This window comes from Pleurodeles waltl, chromosome 10 (assembly GCF_031143425.1).
Source record: "Pleurodeles waltl isolate 20211129_DDA chromosome 10, aPleWal1.hap1.20221129, whole genome shotgun sequence".
Lineage (NCBI taxonomy): Eukaryota > Metazoa > Chordata > Amphibia > Caudata > Salamandridae > Pleurodeles > Pleurodeles waltl.
This window is the reverse complement of record NC_090449.1, coordinates 825,125,442-825,146,305: the sequence shown is the minus strand read 5'-3', so window position 1 is coordinate 825,146,305 and position 20,864 is coordinate 825,125,442. Positions and strand designations below refer to the sequence as shown.

The following is a 20,864-nucleotide window of genomic DNA, read 5'->3' as shown; positions in this document are numbered from 1 at the left end:
AAAACAGATGCGTTCTTCCCCTGGTTGTTTGGGTTTCTACGCGACCACAATCGGAGATACCCAGGGTGTTGGCCTGGTTACTAGTTCTATGATGCCAGGTGCTTCAGGTTTGTTCAGTTCTTTTTCCACCTGTGGTCTGAGGTGGAACGCAATGCGTTGGTGTTAGACTTTTCATCCTTGGCGTGGTCTCCCTTAACTTTTTGCCTCTGTTCCCCAGGTTGTTGATGTGTGCTGGACTCTGATATTACTGTTTTTGTTACTCTGGGCACTTTACCACTGCTAATCAGTGCTAAAGTGCAAGTGCTCCTTTACAAAATGTGTATGTAATTGGCTTATCCATGATTGGCATATTTGATTTACTAGTAAGTCCCTAGTAGAGTGCACTAGAGGTGCCAGGGCCTGTACATCAAATGCTACTAGTGGGCCTGCAGCACTGGATGTGCCACCCCCATAAGTAGCTCTGTAATCATGCCTCAGACCTGCCACTGCAGTCTCTGTGTGTGCAGTTTTAACTGTAAATTCGACTTGGCAAGTGTACCCACTTGCCAGGCCTAAACCCTCCCTTTTCTTACATGTAAGACACCCCTAAGGTAGGCCCTAGTTAGCCCCAAGGGCAGGGTGCAGTGTATGGTTAAGGTAGGACATCTAGTAATGTGTTTTTCATGTCCTGACAGTGAAATGTTGCTAAATCCGTTTTTTTCACTGTTGCAAGGCCTGTTCCTCTCATAAGTTAACATGGGGCTACCTTTAAATGTGATTAAAGTGTAGATTCCCTTTGGAAGTGGATGGACATGGGGAGTTTGGGGTCTCTGAGCTCACAATTTAAAAATACATATTTTAGTAAAGTTGATTTTAAGATTGTGTGTTTGAAAATGCCACTTTTAGAAAGTGAGCATTTTCTTGCTTATACCATTTCTGTGACAGTGCCTGTTTGTGGATTCCCTTTCTGGGTCAGTTTGACAGTTGGGCTGGTTGCACCTCACACTAGACAGTGATACAAAGGGAGCTGGGGTGTAGTCTGCATTTACTGATGAGCCAACTGTGCTAGGAGGGAGGGGAGGAGTGGTCACTTACACCTGAAAGGGCTGTGCCTGCCCTCACACTATCCAGTCTCCAACCCCTTGGTGAGTGTCTGGGGCCTGGCCTGGGCAAGGCAGGATTTCACATTCAAGAGAGACTTTGCTTTGAAGTAGGCCTACTTCGAAGGAGAAATTGGGTATAAGAAGGGCACCCAAAACCACGGACTTTAGAACACTTCTGGAAACCAAGAGGAACCTCTGCCTGGAGAAGAGCTGAAGAGCTGAGGAAGAAGAGCTGCCCTGCCTGTGACTGTGCTTTGTGGAGCTATCCTGCAGTTACTACTTCTGCCAAAGTAAGAGGGCAAAGACTGGATTTTGTGTGCCTTCCATCTTGTGAAGATCTCCAAGGGCTTGATTTAGAGCTTGCCTCCTGTTGTTTGAAGTCTCAGGGACAGCAAAGATTTCTCTCTGGAGAGACTCCTACTCTGCCCTGTGGTGCCCATCCAGTTCCTGGGACCCTAAAAGGAGAAGCTGGCAGCCTGAGAGGAAGAAATCCACGCACAGGACGCCGTGCGGGGTAAAGATCAATGCGACTCCGATCCCCGGCTGAAAAATCGACACGCAGCCGGCTTCCCGACTGAAAATCAACGCTCACCTGCAACGCGACCAAAGAATCGAGGCACGGAGCTGGAGAAATGATGCGCAGCATCGCTGCCAGAGGCTGGGAGATCGCAACCCATTCTGCGTGGTTTTCAGATCATTGTGCGGCTGGATTTCCGACGCAAGTACCGCTGGGCGTGTAAATAACAACTCAAGGCCTTCCCAGACCCAAGAGTGCTGACCGGATCGACGCATCACTCTCCTGCGGAGAGAAGAAACAACACGGCAAACCCGACAAAAGGAGAAAAGACTCAAGGTCTCGCTCATGAGTGAAATCAACGCATCGCAAGCCCTTTTTGACGCACACTCGCCCGTGCAGGGTTATTTTTGATGCACCCAAGGTACATTTTGACGCTAACAGTGTTAGTGTGTGTTTAAAACTACATGAAGATGTATTGTGGATTTTTGTCATTTTGGTCCTGTTTTGTTTAGATAAATATTCTCTATTTTTCTAAACCTTTGTTGTGTCATTTTGTAGTGTTTTCATTAGGTTACTGTGTGTCTTGGTACAAATACTTTACACCTAGCACTCTGAAGTTAAGCCTACTGCTCGTGCCAAGCGAGTAAGCAGGGGTTAGCAGAGGGTGATTCCCTTTTACCCTGACTAGAGTGAGGGTCCCTGCTTGGACAGGGGGTAACCTGACGGTCAACCAAAGACCCCATTTCTAACAGTCGGCGCCAGAGCGCTACAGGCTGCACAGTCTTGTTTATGTGAAACTTTACCTCTCTATGACACAAACAGCCTATACCCTCAAACACATTGCGAAACTGTTGAAGTTCAGTTATTGACTCATGATGTATACTAAAAGCAAAAGTGATGACTCCCAATTCTTCGGCACCCTAGCAGCATCCCGTGACCTTCTTACGCTACGTATACTTGAGCACGGACTGACTGTGATCCATTTGCAATGGACGTCTGGAATCGACCCTTGAGAGCAAGTGGAGTTCTCTGACCATATGCGTTCACTTTAACTTTTGCTGGTTCTAAGGTAGGTGCAGGGACCATCTGGTGGTGCACGTCAGCCGCTAAGATATTTATGGAGGCTCCTGTATCAACCATAGCAATGGTCGGGTGGATGCCTTCAGTGATCTGGCACCGCAGCAGTTTCTTCGACGATTGGGCTGCATTGCCTGCGGCAAATAGGGAATAAATGACATGTTCCTGGGCATCGTCATCATCCATGTCCATGTCGCTGCCCCTCTCTGAGTTACTTTCAACAGTGCTGACAGAGGCATCCCCTTGTCATGGTTTGCTTGACCTGCACACCTTCACAAAGTGGTTCAGTTTTCCGCAGCTGGCACATTGTTTTCCTCTAGCAGGGGAGTCACTTGGTCTGTGGGATGGTCCACCACAGTATCCACACGGTCTTTGTAGTTATCTGCTGTTGCTGGGTCTGGTTTTGTTAGGCGCCATTGTCACTGCGTTCAAGGTCTCTTCTTTGATTGGTCTTTAGAGAGCTGCCTCCATGTGTGAATCTCGAGCCTTGGATAATTCTTTGGTGCGTCCCATCGTGAGGATGTCAGGTAAGGATCACCCTGACTCCTCGAGAATTTGTTCCCCCAGCTTCGCTGATGCACACCCCTGTATTACTTGGCCTCTGATCTCCTCGGTCTCATTTGCAAACCTACATGCGCTGGCTAGATCTTTGAGCCTCATGTGGAATGAATCAATTGATTCTTCTGCTTGTTGTCTGGCTTGCCGGAATATTAAACGTTCATAATCTATATTTGCTATGGGCTCAAAGTGCGCATTGAGGGCCACTATGAGGGTCAGATGTGTTTTGGGGTGGTTTCCTTCAGGTTCTTGGATATCTTGTAGATGTCTTTTCCTCCGAGGTGTAGGATCATCGCCCTCTTTTATGCGTCTTTGACTTTAGTGGCCTTGAAGAATAGCAGTACTCGGTCAACCCAGTCTTTCCATCGTGGGGCTTGTGCAGGCGGGGCTCTTTCAATGACAAAAGGCTCAATTGGAGGGATGGTGGCCATGTTGAATCAGTGCCTGTGACGTGTGATGGAGAAATGTGTGTCCATATAAAGCTCAATCCCCTTATAATAATCCTTTTTTTTGTGTTGTTTGTGCCAATGTTTGTTTGTTTGTCCACTGTACAGTCTGTGGGGAGATTAGCACTAGTCCTGTGTTTTTCCTTTATTTGGTATTTATTATTTATTGTTTTCCGAATTAAGTGGATTTAGAATTCCCTCCGTACCTCGTGCAGCGGAGTATGGAATCAGCTGGTGCTGCATGCTTCTCACTGCCTCAGCACATCTCTGCTAACAGGAAGCTGCATACGGCAGGGAATGGAGGTGGGGCCTGGGAGGCAAAACAATGCTTGTACATCGGGAGAACAGACTTCGCCCTGCAGGGTCGACGCTGAGTGTTCCAGCAGGCTGACCTGGCACGCCCCTGGTTTTCCGACGACCCAGCTTCAGGAGGGGCGTTGGCTTCAACATCCGTGAGGAACGAGCACACCGATTGACACGCGCCCGCCACGGCGTTTGAAATGCAGGTATGGGTGCGACCCCTCATCGCTAAATGTTGTGCCGTGGGCCTGTATAATAGTTTATACATGAGCTAGCGCTGGCACATTAAATAAAACACAGAGGCCTTTCTTTTGTATTTTGCTACAGGCCAACAGGATCACCAGTACTCTCTGTATCTCCCTCAGACCAGGCCCTGCTGGCCTTACTTTATTTATAACATTATTCACGTGACCTGCCAGTCACCACCACACAGCACATACACGGAGGGGAGTCGGAGAGGCTCCCCTCAGGTTATCTCTCAACTCAGGATGGTAGTGCCTCGTGACCAGTTATGTCACTGGTTCGACACTATACCCTTCTCCCTCGAATATTGCCCAAAATGTGCAAAGTGCAAAAAACGATTTCAGTGCCAATTATAAGTTTTCAAACAAGCAAAATCAAAGAAAACACTTTATACCCTCCCCCTGGACAGAACTTCGCATGTTGCTTACAGACATATGGCAGCAGGAAGCTAGACTGTGCACTAACCAAAACGGCAGATCTAGCTGCCCCGATCGAGCAAAAATTACCAGAAAGCTTTATCTTGTTTTTTAGCTGCTCCCTCCTCTCTCAAGTATTGTGCAAAATGTGCAAAGTGCTAAAAGCAATTTAATTGCCAATTAGAACAGTTTTAAAACAACAGAAATCAAGTAAAACACATTATAGTCCCTTAACCCCCTCTACAGAACCTTCCATATGACAGGTATTGAGTAAGTAGAACAGTTATTGACATTTCAGCTTAGTTCTTGGAAAGCGGTTCTACTTCTAGTGTCAAGGCTTTTCTACTATTTGTAATACTTTGATTTGGATACATATCTCCTAGTGTAACTAAGTGCTTCCACCCACGCCTTATCACCTCTATGTTACTAAACCTACATATAGTATGTGGAGACTCTTGAAAGAATACTAATATTTCTTGGTATAAAAATACATCTCCTCTTATGAGTCACTCTGTACGGTATTGGTGTGCACTGTATCGGTGGTGTAGTCCCTAGTATAATGACCCCCTTGAACGCCTTACTGTGCTGGTGTCATCTTCTGTGTTGGCCTCATTGCTTGCACTATTTTTGAGTATTCAGTTAGTACCAAGGTATATCATCATTCGGACCCCGCTGTAATGTTTTAAGTTTGTAAATACAGCATTGTTCCCTTTCAGATAGAACTGACTTATGGTTTGTGGAGTCCATTTTTGTCCATGGTTCGTCTATAATAGCTCAGTTGATGTAATCGTCTGAATGGTTCAACTCAATTTCATGGTAGGTGAGTTTAGCGGATAATTTTTCACATTGTAGGATGTTTTAATGTTTTCTTAACTGTGTTTTCACCTTTCTCATTGCCATCCGTATGTCTTTTAAACCACAGGGGCACGTGATCAAATAGATAACAAATTTCTGCATTTTAATTTATGTGTTGGTTATATGTATATGGTATATGTATATAAGCACCATTTAGAAATCATTACGATTTGGGGTGGAAGAAGTACTCCAAGATAAGCAAGGTAAAAGATGAACTCACTGAATGTGGGTTGTAGAGTTATGATTAAAGAATGTCCTGGCTTAAAGCCAAAGCCTGTTGAAAACAATATGTGAGTAAGGTCAAACCTTCTATTAACAATATATAATCTATCACTGGATATCTGTTTTGCATAATTTATGCAGCACTCTAAGCTGTTAGAGTTGGGTTTGTGTTGAGACAAAGCTATTCTTCTCTAAAGAGCTCTAATGAGCTTTAATGAGAGTGAGATACATGTCAGAAAGTGCTTTTACTTATTATAGGTTAGTTTGGTAGGTATTTTACCAATCCCAAAATGCAGTACTGTGCCTGGAGTGGTAAAATACTTTTCTCATTCTTCAGCTTAGAGTGGACAGCACTAACTAATTCCAAGCTTAGAGACTTTACTCAAAAATAGAAAAAGCCTTTGTCGCTTATTACCTTATTGTGGATAGAACTGTGCTAATCCTATGCTTACAAACTCTGCTATTAAATCAGACCTTTGAAGAGGGCAGATTTAGAGTGTTGCGTAGAAGCATCTTTTGACCTAAACTTGGGAACTAACCAGGGTCAATTTATTTGTTTTGTGCACCAGTAGTTTGTTATAGTTAGGATCATATTTCCATAGAAAAAGCATTTTTTGACTTGCCTATGTCTTTGGCACCGTTTGACAAAAAAGTGGCCCTGTTATTCTTGTTGCACACACAAAGTTTTAGGGTGATCTGTCAAGTAGGGTCTGAGAAAAAAAGGGCTTAAAGAAATTGCGTTTCCAATTTTAATTCCCATAGGACCTGTCAACACGTCTACAGCCAGAACCACTGGATGGAATTACACCAAGTTTGTTAGAAAGCTAGCTGCCAGTATGCAAATTGTGCTTTTTGATATTTGGTGTAAATTAATTTAGTAGTTTAGGAGATATTTAAGGGCAAATACATTTGTATATCTCTGGCCGTGAATATTTTGCAAATTCAGTAATTTTTGCAAATATGCCTGTGAAAAGAAGCATTGCAATTGGCTGAACGCAACCTGACTAGAAAGTTGTGACCACCATTTTATTTCACAGGACATGGTCCCCTTGAGTGAAAATTCAAATTGAAAAGGGCATAAGAGGTCAGGGTGAAGATACCCTGACCCCGGGGGTGTGATATAGGTGTGTTTCAGGGGCAATTTATAGGTTTAATGTACATTTGCATCACAGTGCGCAATATTTGTGAAAATTCAGACATTTTTGCAAATTTCCACTAATTATTCACAAAATATTCGCAATTAGTGAAAAATTTGGAAAAAAACACAGACTCATTCATACACTAATCCGTTCATTCATACATGCACTCAGAGGCTAGGACGCCCATACCCACTCAGACACTCATGCACCCACTCAGGCCCATGCATAGACTCACACGCCCACTTTCAGACCCACTCAGACACTCACGCACCCACTCACACATCCACTGACAGAGACAGGCCCAGTGGCCAACCTGCGCTGCGCACAGCCAAAGGTCATGCATAGCGTGGGTTTGGTGGTTATAAGGGCTTGGCTGCAAGGGTTGGAATAACATGTAGTAATTAAAATTACTTTACGTTAAAAAACAGAGAAATTCACAAGTATACATATTTTCACTGAAAAAACTAAGGTTATGGGTACGTAATACAAATGTTCTGAATTTACTCGTATAAAACCATAGAAATTCAGCAGCTCAAATAACTATAACTCATGACCTAAGGTAACTATAAGTAGTGCACCCACCATGCACAGTTACTTGATCAATAATTTTACTGCAGATGTTACAGTGACATTATCAATGATGTTGTCAGAGATGTCTTGAGTGCCATAATTTGTAGGGTAATTAGCAGTGCATGGCAAGGGTGTGAGTAATAGTTACCTTTGGACATAAGTTATAGTTACTTTAGATAACTCTAACTATAACTGGTGAATTTCTACAGTTTTGTATGAGTAAATTCAGAACATAAGTATAATGTCCCTGTAACCTTTGTTTTTTCAAGTGAATTTCTGTTTTAAAGAAATTCTATTTCCTAACTACAGTGTCCCAGTAACTGTTGTTTTTTTCAGTAAATTTCTATGTTTTTGTAACATAAAATAATTCTCAATACTATAAGTTAATCCAATCACCGCCATGCATGACCTTCAACCGTGTGTGGTAGCAGTTGGTTGCAGAGCCTGGCCTGCAGCCAGGCACTGGGGCCACTCGTCTATAACCACCCAAACTTGCACTGCACATCGCCTTTGGCTATGCGTGGTGAGGTTGGTCATAGCCAACCCTCCTAACCACACAACCCTGAGAGAGAAAGAGAGTAATTGATAGATTGAGAGAGAGAGAGAGAGAGAGAGAGAGAGAGAGAGAGAGAGATTTAGGCTTTGATGAATGGGATATGTAGAATGACATATTGTAGAACAAATTAAAAAGTAAAATTTATTTGTCACTTAAAATGAGTGAGATCACCTTTCAAGATGAACCTTTGAAGTTTAAAATAAATCAAAGAAGGGAAACCTTTGGAGTAGAACCTTTGACTTTTAGTGTGAGGGTCTGTGACCTTAACCATTATATCACAGGTGTCTCCTTTCCTTGCTTTTTCCAGACATACCTATGACATTCAGCCCGCGCATGTGATAGGAAATAAATGTGAATATTCCATCACGAGGAAGGTTTAACACTCAAAATACTAGTGAATAAACAAACACACTGCCAAGTGATACTAGGATTTGAACTCTCAACCTACTGAATGACAGCACATGACCTTGACCATTAGGCCAGAAGTGACTCTGTTCCAGTCTCCATACAAATGTAACTATAACATTTGTGCCAAACATCATTCAAGTTTGAAGCTTTGATGTAATTGCATGGAGAAATCACTGCAATGACAATCTCTCTCTTCCATTTCATTATGGGATGGAAGAGAGAGAGAGAGAGTGGCAGGACAGTGCAGGGTGCCTCAAGGCCTCAGGGTCCTAGCTGGCTACCCACAGCCTGTGGGAGCCGTTATTGCTCCCACAAGCAGGGAGCTGCTTTTAAAAGCAGCTACCTACTTGCAGGAGCAATGTTTTCATCTGTTTCCCCTGCACGTGTATTTGCATGTGGGGAAACAATGAAAACTCTGCTTTCTGCCAGCGGGAGCTGTTTGACAGCTCCCTCTGTCAGAAAACAGACTTTGTTTGCTTTTGCTTGGTGGGGGCTGTCAGCTCCTACCAAGAAAAATAAGCAGCTATGACCCGGGGATGGACACTCTGGGATATAGCAGGAGCCGGCCTGGGGGATGGAGGTCCATAGGGCCATCAGTAGCTCCGCAACTTTGAATTTCGTCCCGGGTAGGTGGCGATCCCTGGGGCTACAGTGATCTGAAACGGACCCCCCTCATTCTTTTATTGAAGCCCTTGGGAGGTGGCAGTCCCCTGGGCTGCAGGGAGAATGCTGCGCCCCCCCAGCATATTAGCAATGATAAGCCATGGAGAGGGGCCCTGTGTTTTGAAGCGTTTTTGATGCCCCCGGGACTTGGCCCATCAAGGGGCTTTGAAAACACAAGCGCAGGAGACCACACTTGTTCTTATTTATTTTTACTGCAAAATTGGGGTGACGTGAATTTGTGGCAAAATGTTTTTTTTAAGTGCTTTGTTGCCCTGGAGGGGTCCCTCAGAGACCCCAGCACCAGAGCTAAGGGGTCAGTGTGTCCCTACTCTGACCCCTTTTCTTTTTTTGTGTTTTGTAGTGGGACTCGGCTGAAGTCGAGTCCCAAGATGGCTGCCAACACTTTCTAGTTTGAAGTGTTGGCAGGCTATCAGAGCTCTGCAGCTCCATGCTCGGGCTCATTATTATTTGTGACATCATTGCGGCCAGAGACATACAAATGTATCTCCCCTATAAAACTACTGGACGGATTTGCACCAAATAAGCAAAAGAGCAATCTGCGGACTGAAAGCTAGCATTCTGCCAAATTTGGAGTAATTCTGCCCAGCAGTTCAGGCTGTAGTCATGTTTAAAAGTCCTATGGGAATTAACATGGGAAACACAACTTTTTTAATCCCCCTTTTTCTCAACCCCAGCTTGACGGACAGCCCCAAAACTTTCTATGCACAACAAGAATAACCGGGGCCCTTTTTTGGAAAATTTTGTAAAGATTTGTCAAATACTGCTTTCTCAATGGAAACATGGTCCTAACTATAACTACATAGTGGTAGTTACAGTTAGGCAAGGGCATGAGTTATAGTTACCTGAGGGTGCAAGTTATAGTTACTTGAAATAAATCTAACTAGAACTGCTGAATTTCTATGGTTTTGTACAAGTAAATTCAGAACTAAAATGTCCCTGTAACCTTTGGTTCTTTCAGTTACTACATATATCCAATAGAGATAAGATTGATTATGAAACTGGTCAGGTTTATACCTTTGCGAAGAAGTTTGACAATTGGAGGAAACAAAAATTGAGTGGTACCAACATAATGGGATCTAATCAAACAACAAGTGGAATAAATACGGATGTAAGGGAAAGTTCAGATGTGGATCAGTCAACAAGAATTAAAGCACACTCTTCTTTACTTGATGAGTTTGTTTTTTATGGAGGGACCGGGGGACCAATCAAAGGCCATAGAGGGAGAACAGCAGGCCAAGAGGAAGAGGCAGAGGAAGAAGAGCCAAGGTAGCAAGAGCAAAAGAAATCTAAAGAGAGGATCAGGAGAAGGTGACCTGGAGCAACAAAAATTATTGAAAGAGAATAAAACAGTACATAATCTATCAGCTATAGATTTAAATGATGAGGATTTGGAAAATTTGTCATTGGATCTATCCTTTTGTGAAGTTAACAAGTTTGATTATGGTTAAAGTAGAGTGGACCTCTTCCTGTTTGTGAGGAAATTAAAATTAGTGAAAATTCATAAAATACAAAAAACCCTGTACAATCCAATGAAGTTGAGTCTGATTATATCAATTTACAAATTGAGGAAATGTGTTTGATGAAAGAATTGTGGGAATTAAAGGAAGATATGGTAGAATCCATAGATGAGGCAAGAGTAACTGAAAGACTAGTAAATGAAGGAGTAAAAGTAGATGAGAAAGGTGGATTGTTGTTGAAACCTAGATCCAAAACTATACCTGCTTATTGTGGAGATGTAATAGTCCAGTTTGCTGAAATTGTGTTGAATGAAATGAAAAATTTGAGATCAAAGGAAATTACTAAAAGGGTAAAGAGAGAGCACAGTTATGGAAAAACATTGGTGAAACTGTCCACCAATCCAAAAATAGTGATACAAAGCTTTGATAAAGAAGGCAATATAGTGATTTGGTCCTTATATGATTATATGGAGGAGGCCAAGAAACAAATGAATGATGAGTATCACTATGAGAGAGTGAACACAGCATATACTGAGAGTGTGTGAGAAATTAATTTGGAAAGGAACTGGTGGGATGGAGCGAACATGGTCTAATAAGCCTTGAGGAATACAGTTATTTGAAGGTGGAGCACCCTAAACTACCTGTCTTTTATCTTATTCCCAAGATACATAAGAATGCCAGGAAACCATCAGGAAGGCCCATCATTGCAGCACAGGGGAGCCTTTTTTAGTATATTTACAAATATATAGATCAATTTCTGAATCCATTGGTATGCAATTTACCATCTTATTTGAAGGACACTACAGAATTTTTGAAGCAAATGTTTGATGGTGGATGGGAGAAAGATACGATACTCATGACACTTAAAGTCACTGCATTGTATACTAGCGTTTCTCATGAAGATGGATTAAGGTCTGCTGAATATTTCTTAAGAGCCAGACAAATAAGATTTTACAAACACAGCAAAATGTTGATTAGTGTAATGGAATGGTGCTTAAGACACATCAACTTCTTTTTCAATAATGACATTTTTGAATACCAACACAGGACAGTGATATGAACCTGCTTCACCCCCAGCTATGCAAATTTGCATATGGGCTGACGGGAGGAGCAGGTTCTCAATAGCCCACCATTGGATGTTTGGAATGCCCACATTGAGATGTGGTTGTGGTGTATAGATTACATCTATGCCATCTGGAGAAGCAGTGTAGAGAGCACAAATATGTTTGCGGAATGCATTAATGAGAATTATCTGAATTCTAATTTTTCCAATAGCATTAAAGAACAATAAATTGAATTTTTAGACGTTAAGGTCAGAATTGAAAATGACAGATTGGAGACAACAGTACATAGAAAACCCAGTGCAGTTAACAGCATATTACATGCAAACAGTTTTCATTTTAAACCACTCAATGAAAACACTCCTTTTGGGGAACTTTTGAGAGTAAAGAAAATCAGCAGTACAGAGAGCAGTTTAAAAGTAGGGAAAAAGGAGATGATGGTAAGATTTAGAGTGAGAGGCTATAAGGATACAACCTTGGCCAATGCAAGTAGAAAGGTGGATACCTACTCAAGAGAAAGTATACTTTTTAATACACAACATAAAAAGTCGTGTGGGCAGCAACAACAGAGATTTATAACGACATATAATAAAGCACATACTCAACTAAGAGCAATACTACATAAACATTGGCATTTGTTAAAAAGTGATCCCATTATGGGGGAGAAATAAAGAAACACCTTCAGATTACTTACTGGAAAGGAAAATCCATGAGAGGTGTACTAGTGAGAAGTGATATGAGATAAAGAGAAAGCAGTAACACTTGGCTCAAACAGGAGAATGGTTTCCTTAATATGCAAGATGCAAGGCTTGTAAAAATGGTGAAAACATCACAACAGTAGAGGTAGGTGGCTGAACAGCTCACAGGATTAAGGGGCATTACAACTGTAAAAGTGAGTATGTAGTATAGATATTGAAATGTAGCTGTCTGAAAATCCATGTAGAGAGTGCCAAGCTACAAGTCGATAAGCACATTTTGCAATATTTGAGAGCAATTCAATATAAAGATGATACTTATCCGGTAGCACGCCATATTCATGATGTACATGCTGGGAAAGCTGATGATTTAAAATACAGTGTGATCAATGGAGTATTGAAAGATATCATAGGAGGTGACGGATAAAAGAAACTGAGGACTTTGGAGCCTAGGTATATAATAGCCTTTGACACTAAAGAACCAAATGGGTTGAATAGTAGTGAGGAATTATATTTACATTTGAGATGACATCATTATGTATTTGTATTTTGTCTCAGTATTTGATAGTGTTGGGAAAATATTGAAAAATAAGCATGGTTTAATATAGTTTTTAATCTTTTTTCATTACAGAGCTGACTTGAGGAGCAAATGAGTTATATATCTGTGTATTGGGGTGAGAAGTGGGGGTTCTATACAGTGTTGCCCACTTGGGCTGGATTGCCGATAATTTTGCATAACAGGATAACATGAAATAAATAAATTCACATTATGAAGGGGGAGAGCAATGTCATGTTATTTGTTATATTGGATTATTTATTATGATAACGCTGTGTGCCCATCTCACAAAATGCTTATACATAGTAATGAAAACATTGGAATTGTATTTTACATGAGGGGCTATACAATTGTGAAGATATTATAAGTGCATCTTTCCCAAGTTTTCACAACATTTATAGGTTTGTTATCATTTATTTTGTTATAAGTAATTTGGGCATTTTTAAGTTAGATCATTCATAATGCAATGATAATTTGATGTCAAACATTATATAGGTATGGATGACTTTGTAGCCAGCATGTCAATGTTAAGCTTATAAATTGGAGAGTGAGAGTATTACTTATGTGAGGCTTTCCTTTGTTAGTCGCTATATATGCACGAAAAGTAGAAATTGTGTTACCATCCACCTCGTTATAGAAAAATTGGGTCGATTTACGAGAGAAAACCTCAAATGAATTTGTGCAATGTGAATAGCCCATTAATGCAGGCACTGCTTATCATTTAAGCCGACAATGTGACGTCATGTTGTTAAATTTTGAAATAAATGTTTTTGTTCAGTAACAATGTTTGCTGGTGTGGTTACATGACTGAATAAATAATAGGGAAACATGGCAGTGAACAGGTTGACAAAAGTATTGCTAGTCCGAAGCGTATTCCTGTTTTCCCTTACTTGAAAGAATAAACCTTGCAATTGTACTTGCTCCTGGCTTGCCTGTCTTCCTTGATGCAGGAGGATAGTGTCTATTTAACGACGCAGTTAGGTGCAGAGAGGCAACAATGATGAAGTGGATTTATATATACAGAGATAGATAGATAGATAGATAGATAGATAGATAGATAGATAGATAGATAGATAGATAGATAGATATGTGTTATGTCTCCATAGGAAGTGCTTTTTTTGGTTTGCTAATAGGGCACCGTTCTATGAATCGTAAAAAAAAAAGTACTCTTTTCTGGGTAGCTTTTTTTTCTTCATGGAAAGTTTTGAAGTGATCCATCAAGAGGGGGATTTGGTGTAAATCTGCCGTGGGTGGTTTTCAAGAAGTTAAGGTACAGAAATGTCTGTATATCTGGACAGTGGGGTTTGAAGAACTCTCATGAGAATCTTGCGAGCTGAACTTCAAAGGATAGAGCATCCTGACTGGCTTAGGGGGATTTTTTCACCTCACTCCTGTAGAACCGAGCAGTCTCATTGGCTTGCCTCAACATGAAAGAAAATCTTGCAGTAGCCATTACCTGGGGTGGGCCAGGACAACAGGGACTTAGTTCCCTGTCCCAAAAATACTGAAAAAAAGATCTAAAGGATTAGAGTAGGGATACCCAGCCCCCTTATTTCTGGTGGCAAACAGAAAAACAAAAAAATCTGGGTATTTTCCGCAATCCTGCGGTACTCCTGTGGGATCATGGAAAAAAAATGGCCACTATTTTTATTTTACTTGTGAATGTTCCCAGGGGTGGGCCAGGTCAGAGGGGTCAATTTAAAGTAGGGTTTTTGGAAGCCATGTGCTTAGGCCCCCCCTCCCTGAGATGAATTCAGCCTTTTGGACCCTAACCCTCAGGGATCCCAATATAAAAGAAACAGGAGTGGGACCACGGCCCACTAAGCCTCTTCAAAACCCTGGGGACCCCATCCCTGAGGGTTAAAATATAATATTAAGGGATGGGTGGATGTAGCCTCCCTGTCCCTGAACCTTTGCAGGTCCAAAGGGCTCCATCTTCTGGGGCTGTATTAGAGGGAGCTGACTGCCACCTTCATGAACCTATGCAGGCCCTAGGGATCCTATCCCCCAAGATTGTCTTATTGTTAAAGGGGAGGGTGGCTGTGGCCACTCTCTATGACCCTTTATGGCCTGGGGGCCCCATCCCCTTAGGCCAAAAAATAGAGGATGAAAGCAGCCCCACCTCCAACCCCCAAACCCTCTTTCCCTGCCTGTGATAGCTTGGGAAGGGAAAACTTGTTTACTCTCACCTGGCAAGAGAATTAAAGATGCTTTCTGCCAGTTTAAATTATATATTTGTTTCTCTGTGGTGCTCTTGTAGACAGGAAGACTCAGTTTGCCCCCGCTCAGTGAGAGCATGCAAAAGCACCTACCCCCCCTCTGGTGGTAACAATGCCAGCTCCTGCTGCATCCAGGATGGGTGGGGGCGGAAAACCAGCTGGGTCACCGGGGCCCTGTGTCTTCCAATGCAATGTGGTGTATGTGTATCTACATATATATATATATATATATATATATATATATATATATATATATATATATATATATATATATTTCTATATAAATGTATATACTGCAATATTTGAAATTACATCATTGATGACAACAGTGTGCATGATTGGGGGGTGCAAATTGTAATTACTTTAGGATGCAAATTATAGTTACTTGAGTTTCAGTGATTTTGTTTGTCTTCATTACGACCCTGGCGGACGGTGATAAAGTGGCGGTAATGCTGGCGGTAACTACCGGCAAATTATGACCATGGCAGTGATATCTCTGAAAGACAGCCAGTGTACCACACCAACCGCCAGAGTGGAAACAACAGGCACCACGGCGGTAGCCGCCTACAGCCAGGCAGAAGACAAAGTACCACCCACCATATTTTGACCCTTCAATTCGCCACCTTTTCTGGGACGGTAACAACGTCATCAAAAGCCTGGCAGAAACAGAGCACAAAAGTCAAAGGTCTCACCATTGGAGACACAAGGAAGAACAACGCGACCATGCAACTAGAACTGCAAGTTTTCCCGATGATCTTCTACGTCATGATCCACCTGGAACACCGACACCGGCGAAGACGACAACGACGAGTACAGATGCCTTGCACACAAGGGAGGATGGGAGGAAAACGAGAGTGACACACAACCGCACAACACACATCCGACACACACAACCAGCTGCACAAGAAAATAAAATTTTCCCCGATAATCACCAGAATATTGCAAGGACAACATGAATTGTCTAAAGTGATTGTAATAAGATCAAAATTAATAAGTCGATTTAGCAATGAAACAGATATGTACACATGTACAAAAAAGGGACACTGCCCAGTCCATAGTTCAAAGGGCCCACATGGCCACAGGGCAAAGTTCAAGGCACCACTCGGTTCCTGCCCCAATATAGAGAGAACACTGCAGGGGCACCAGTTGGCAAATAGGCAGGCACCTCGGGGGCACCTCAGCCGCATGCGCAAGAAAGACCACTGGTTCTGGAGCGGGCAACATGCCCTGTGCTTGGTCCTGGGGAGTGCAAGGCCACAGTCTCTCAAGTGGGTTACTTGCCCTCTGGTTCTGGAGGGGGCAACATGCTCTGTGCTTGGTCCTGGCGAGTGCAAGGCCACAGTATCTCTAGTGGATGACCTGCCCACTGGTTCTGGAGGGAGCAACATGCCTGTGCTTGCTCCTGGGGAGTGCAAGGCCACAGTCTCTCAAGTGGGTGACTTGCCCACTGTTCTGGTGGGTGCAGGCCGTACAGCAGCCCATGGAGGCTGGACTATATGGCGTCCACGGGTGGAGATGGCTGCTTTGTGGTGGTGGTTGTGGGAGGATCCTGCTCTGCCCCTGAACCCTCCGGTGGCTGTGCTGTGGTTGGGGTTGTGGGAGGCTCCTGCTTAGCCCGCACCCTCCAATGGCTGCACTATGGTGGCGGTTGTGGGAGGCTCCTGCTCAGCCTCTGCACCCCCCAATGGCTGCACAACCATGGCTGGTAGTGGGGGCTCTGTGACAGCTGCTGGTGCAAGCTCCTTCCCCTTCTTTGTGGCTGGTGCAGGCTCCTTCCCCTTCTTTGTGGCTGGTGCAGGCTCCTTCCCCTTCAGTATTTGTGGCCTGGATTCCTTTCCACCATGAGTAGGTGCTGCTAACACTGGGCCCGTGGACTGTTTGGCTGAGGTGCTTGGCTGGGTCCTTGCTACCCTGCCCATACGTGCAGGATGGGGGTAGGTGGGGTAGGGAAGAGGTCAATCTGGGAAAGGAAAAGCTTTTTAGGCAGAATGGGGCGGGAAGAGGGAGGAGTAATGGGAGTGGAGGATGAGGGAGTGGTTGTTGGAGGTGTTTGTATGCTGGATTTGGGTGCAGGTGCATGGGCTGGATGATGTTGTGAGGTGGATGGCTGTTGGGTGCCTGAGTGCTTGTGTTTGTGTACTTTAGGAAGGGGGTACAGACACGGTGGGAGAGGACACAGGGGACGTGTGCATAGATGTTGTGGAGGTGTCTGCCAGTGAGGTGTGCGTTCTGCTTGGTGTGGTGATAACGCTGGTAGTGCATGATGATGTAGTGCATGCAGGTGTGAGTGTGGACGTAACTGGGTGGGAGGTGGAGGAGGAGGGGGAGACAGTGGAAATAGTGGATGTTGTTGTGTCTGCAACTGGATGGTGTTTGTGTGAGTGCCTGTGGGATGAAGTGTGGTGCTTGTGTTTGCCTGTGACACTCTCGGGTGTTGTCTGGTGTTCATGCTCGTCTGGCTGTGTGCTTTGGATGGGTTAGGTTGAGGAGAATGGGACTGGGAAGTAGAAGTTTGAGGGGTGACAATAGAAACAGGGACAATGGCTGCATCAGAGAGGAGGCCAGAGCCTGGATTGATCTCTGTTGGGCCGCCAATCCACCACGAATGTTCTCCAGGAATGCAGTAGATTGATGCATCTGGGCTGCCAGCCACTGGATGGCATTGACAATGGTTGACTGCCCTTCAGAGATGGATCTCAGGAGGTCAATAGCCTCCTCACTCAGGGCAGCAGGGCTCACTGGGGCAGGGCCTGAGGTGCCTGGGGCGAAGGAGATGTCCACCCTCCTGGGTTAGCGGGCATGGGCAACTCGCTGAGGGGCTGCTGGGAGGGCAGTGCTGGTGGGGGGGGGGGGTGGCAGCTGATGTGGACACAGAGGTGTCTGCCACCACCAGGGAGCTCCCATCAGAGGAGGTATCTGAGTCTGTATTGCCCCCTCCAGTCTCCACTGTGGTGCTCCCCTCAATCCCACTGATGCCCTCAGCATCAGTGGACTCTGCCTCCAGGGTCCTGTGGGATGCATCTCCCTCTGTAGCTGGTGCCTTTGCTCCTCCACCAGATGATGCTAATGCAAATAAGTACAGGATGAGAAAGCAAGAAAGGGGGGGAGAGAGACAAAGGATACACTGGGTCAATGACTGCACCAACATCATCGTTGGCATACACAGCACCCTCACACAGAGGGAACAGGCCTACGCACTATGCATTGCACTACCAGTGAAATGGATACACAACAAGGAATGAGGAGGGGTACACACCGCCGACTGCAGCACACCTGGGACCCACGCAGCCCTGACCAGTAGTGAAACCCTACACGCTAGGTAAGCAGTATTTCCCCTTCAGACCTTTAGCCACCAGAGGACCTACGCTGCTATGTCTGACCTGGCCTAGGGGCATCCACTGACACACAACCACCACCCGGATACCACCCCTCCAGCCCTGAGCTTCAATGATGGCCACTGTACTCACCCCCTTGTGGCTGCTGTGATGCCCTCAAGCGCCTATCCAGATCAGGATAGGCCACCGCCAGTATGCAGGCCATCAGGGGGGTCAGAGTCCGATGGGCACCCCTTACTCGTTGAGAGGCCATCCCCAGCTGGGCCTCCGCAGTCTTCCGTACCCAGCGTCTCAGGTCCTCCCACCGTTTGCAACAGTGGGTACTCTGCCTGCCGGAGACCCCCAGGGTTCGCTCCTTCTTGGCGATGGCATGCCATATACCATTCTTTTGATGAGCATCTGACCTGCACAGGCAATACAGACAGGAGAACACCATTAGACAAACAGTCCAGCCAGTAACACAAATGGCCCACCATACCCGTTTCCATCACCACTGGCATACACATAGCCCAGCACACAACGTGTACACTGCCAAGAAGAAATCCACCCACCCCCCTTACACGATGGCTTCACACACACCTCCATGCATTCATGCCACATGCATCATGCCCACAGTGCACTCACTCACCTGTTGGTCCGGAGGCCCAGTCAGCAGTCCGTACTAGGGTAGGACCCCATCCACCAGTCGCTCCAACGCCTCAGAAGTGAAGGCTGGGGCCCTTTCCCCAGTCACACGGGCCATGGTAGGTTCCAGACACAGGTCACAGCAGCACATGCAGTGTAGGTCCTCTCCTATGGAAGGTCAGGAAACAAGTGATGAATATGATAGAAAATGGCAGTCACATCCGTGGCGGTGCATACCATCACCACCAGCATAGATTACCATTGGCTACTGTACCCTTTAGGGCCCAATTAAAACCAATGAGGAGTTGCACGGTGGTTCACAACCCCCTACCACCACGGCACACAACATCAGCGGCATTACCTCACTTCCACCTGTCCCTCCACACAGGACAGGCGAACGCCATTTCAGGGGAAGCGGGGACAAGCCTATGGATTAATGCTGCATCACAGGATAAATAGTCACATACTTGACAAATTACACTGTCCCATCACATGTTTGCACATTGCGAACTGCTGTTGTGGCTCCATTGTACCGTTTGTGACAGCCTCCTCACTCTTTTGACCCTTAGATACCTACCGCTGTGGATGAATAGAAGATGGAGACATGCCCCTGTGTACAGACCCCTATTGGACTTGGCTACACCGGAGGACAGGCACATAATACTCACCTATAGGCTTGACAGGGCCACAATCACAGAGCTGTCTGCCCAACTGATATCTGCAATCTGTCAGCCCACTGGGATCCCTCCCTCTTGTGAAAGTGCTATCAGTTCTCCATTTCCTAGTAACTGGTTCTTTCCAAGGGACAGTGGGCTTGGCAGCAGGAATGTCACAGCCAATGTTCTCAAAAGTGCTGACAAGAGTGTTGTCTGCCCTGATAAAACACATGTGCAGCTACATTGTATTCCCCCAGGTTGAGGATTTGACCGCTGTGAAGGCCGGATTCTTTGCAATAGCACATATCCCCTATATTATTGATGCTAATGACGGCACACATATGGAATTTTTAACCTCCCTGCGAGAATGAACAGGTGTTCAGGAATCGTAAGAGTTTCCACTCCATGAATGTACAGATGGTGTGCTTGGCGGACCAGTACATCTCCCACATCAATGCTAAGTATCCTGGGTTGGTGCATGATGCCTTTGTCCTGAGGAATAGCAGCATCCCAAATGTGACGTCCCAACTACAGAGGCATAGGGTGTGGCTAATAGGTGAGCCTTTGTTCCCATCCAGTATATGTTGGTGTATGCCTATGGTGTTGGCCATGTAGGATAGTGTGTGGCTAAATGTGGTCCCTCAATATTTGCAGGGGACTCTGGTTACCCAAACCTATCATGGCTGCTGACCCCATGTGGAATGCGAGGACAAGGGCAGAAGAACGTTATAAAGAGGCCCATGGGCGAACCCAAAGGATCACAGAATGGACATTTGGCCTCGTGAAGGCCAGGTTCTGGTGCCTCCATCTGACAGGTGGATCCCTGTGCTACTCACCCAAGAAGGTCTGCCAGTTAGCAGTGGCATGCTGCATGTTGCACATCCTGGCTGTCAGACGCCATGTACCTTTTCTGCAGGAGAAGGAGACTGGAGATGCCCCTGTGGCAGCAGTGGACCATATTGATAGTGAGGATAAGGAGGCAGAGCATGAGGATGTGGACAACAGAACATCTGTGATCCATCAGTAATTCCAATGATACACAGGTGAGACAGCACAACTTTACATTTCAATGACTTTGGTTGTATTCTGTGTGGCATTGGCATGCTGGTATTTCCCACATCTTTGTCCACTTACTGTTACCTCTGGATATTCATTTTGCAGATGTTGGTTATTTGAAAAATACTCCTG

General features: G+C 44.8%; 1 long non-coding RNA gene across 1 annotated transcript; it reads left to right on the top strand.

Annotated features, from left to right (window-relative positions):
* Positions 1-3,929: 3,929 nt before the first annotated feature.
* Positions 3,930-13,567, top strand: LOC138260821 (uncharacterized). Its single transcript, XR_011199013.1, has 3 exons — positions 3,930-4,186; positions 5,356-5,455; positions 12,918-13,567. It is a non-coding gene; the product is annotated as an uncharacterized lncRNA (long non-coding RNA).
* Positions 13,568-20,864: the final 7,297 nt, after the last annotated feature.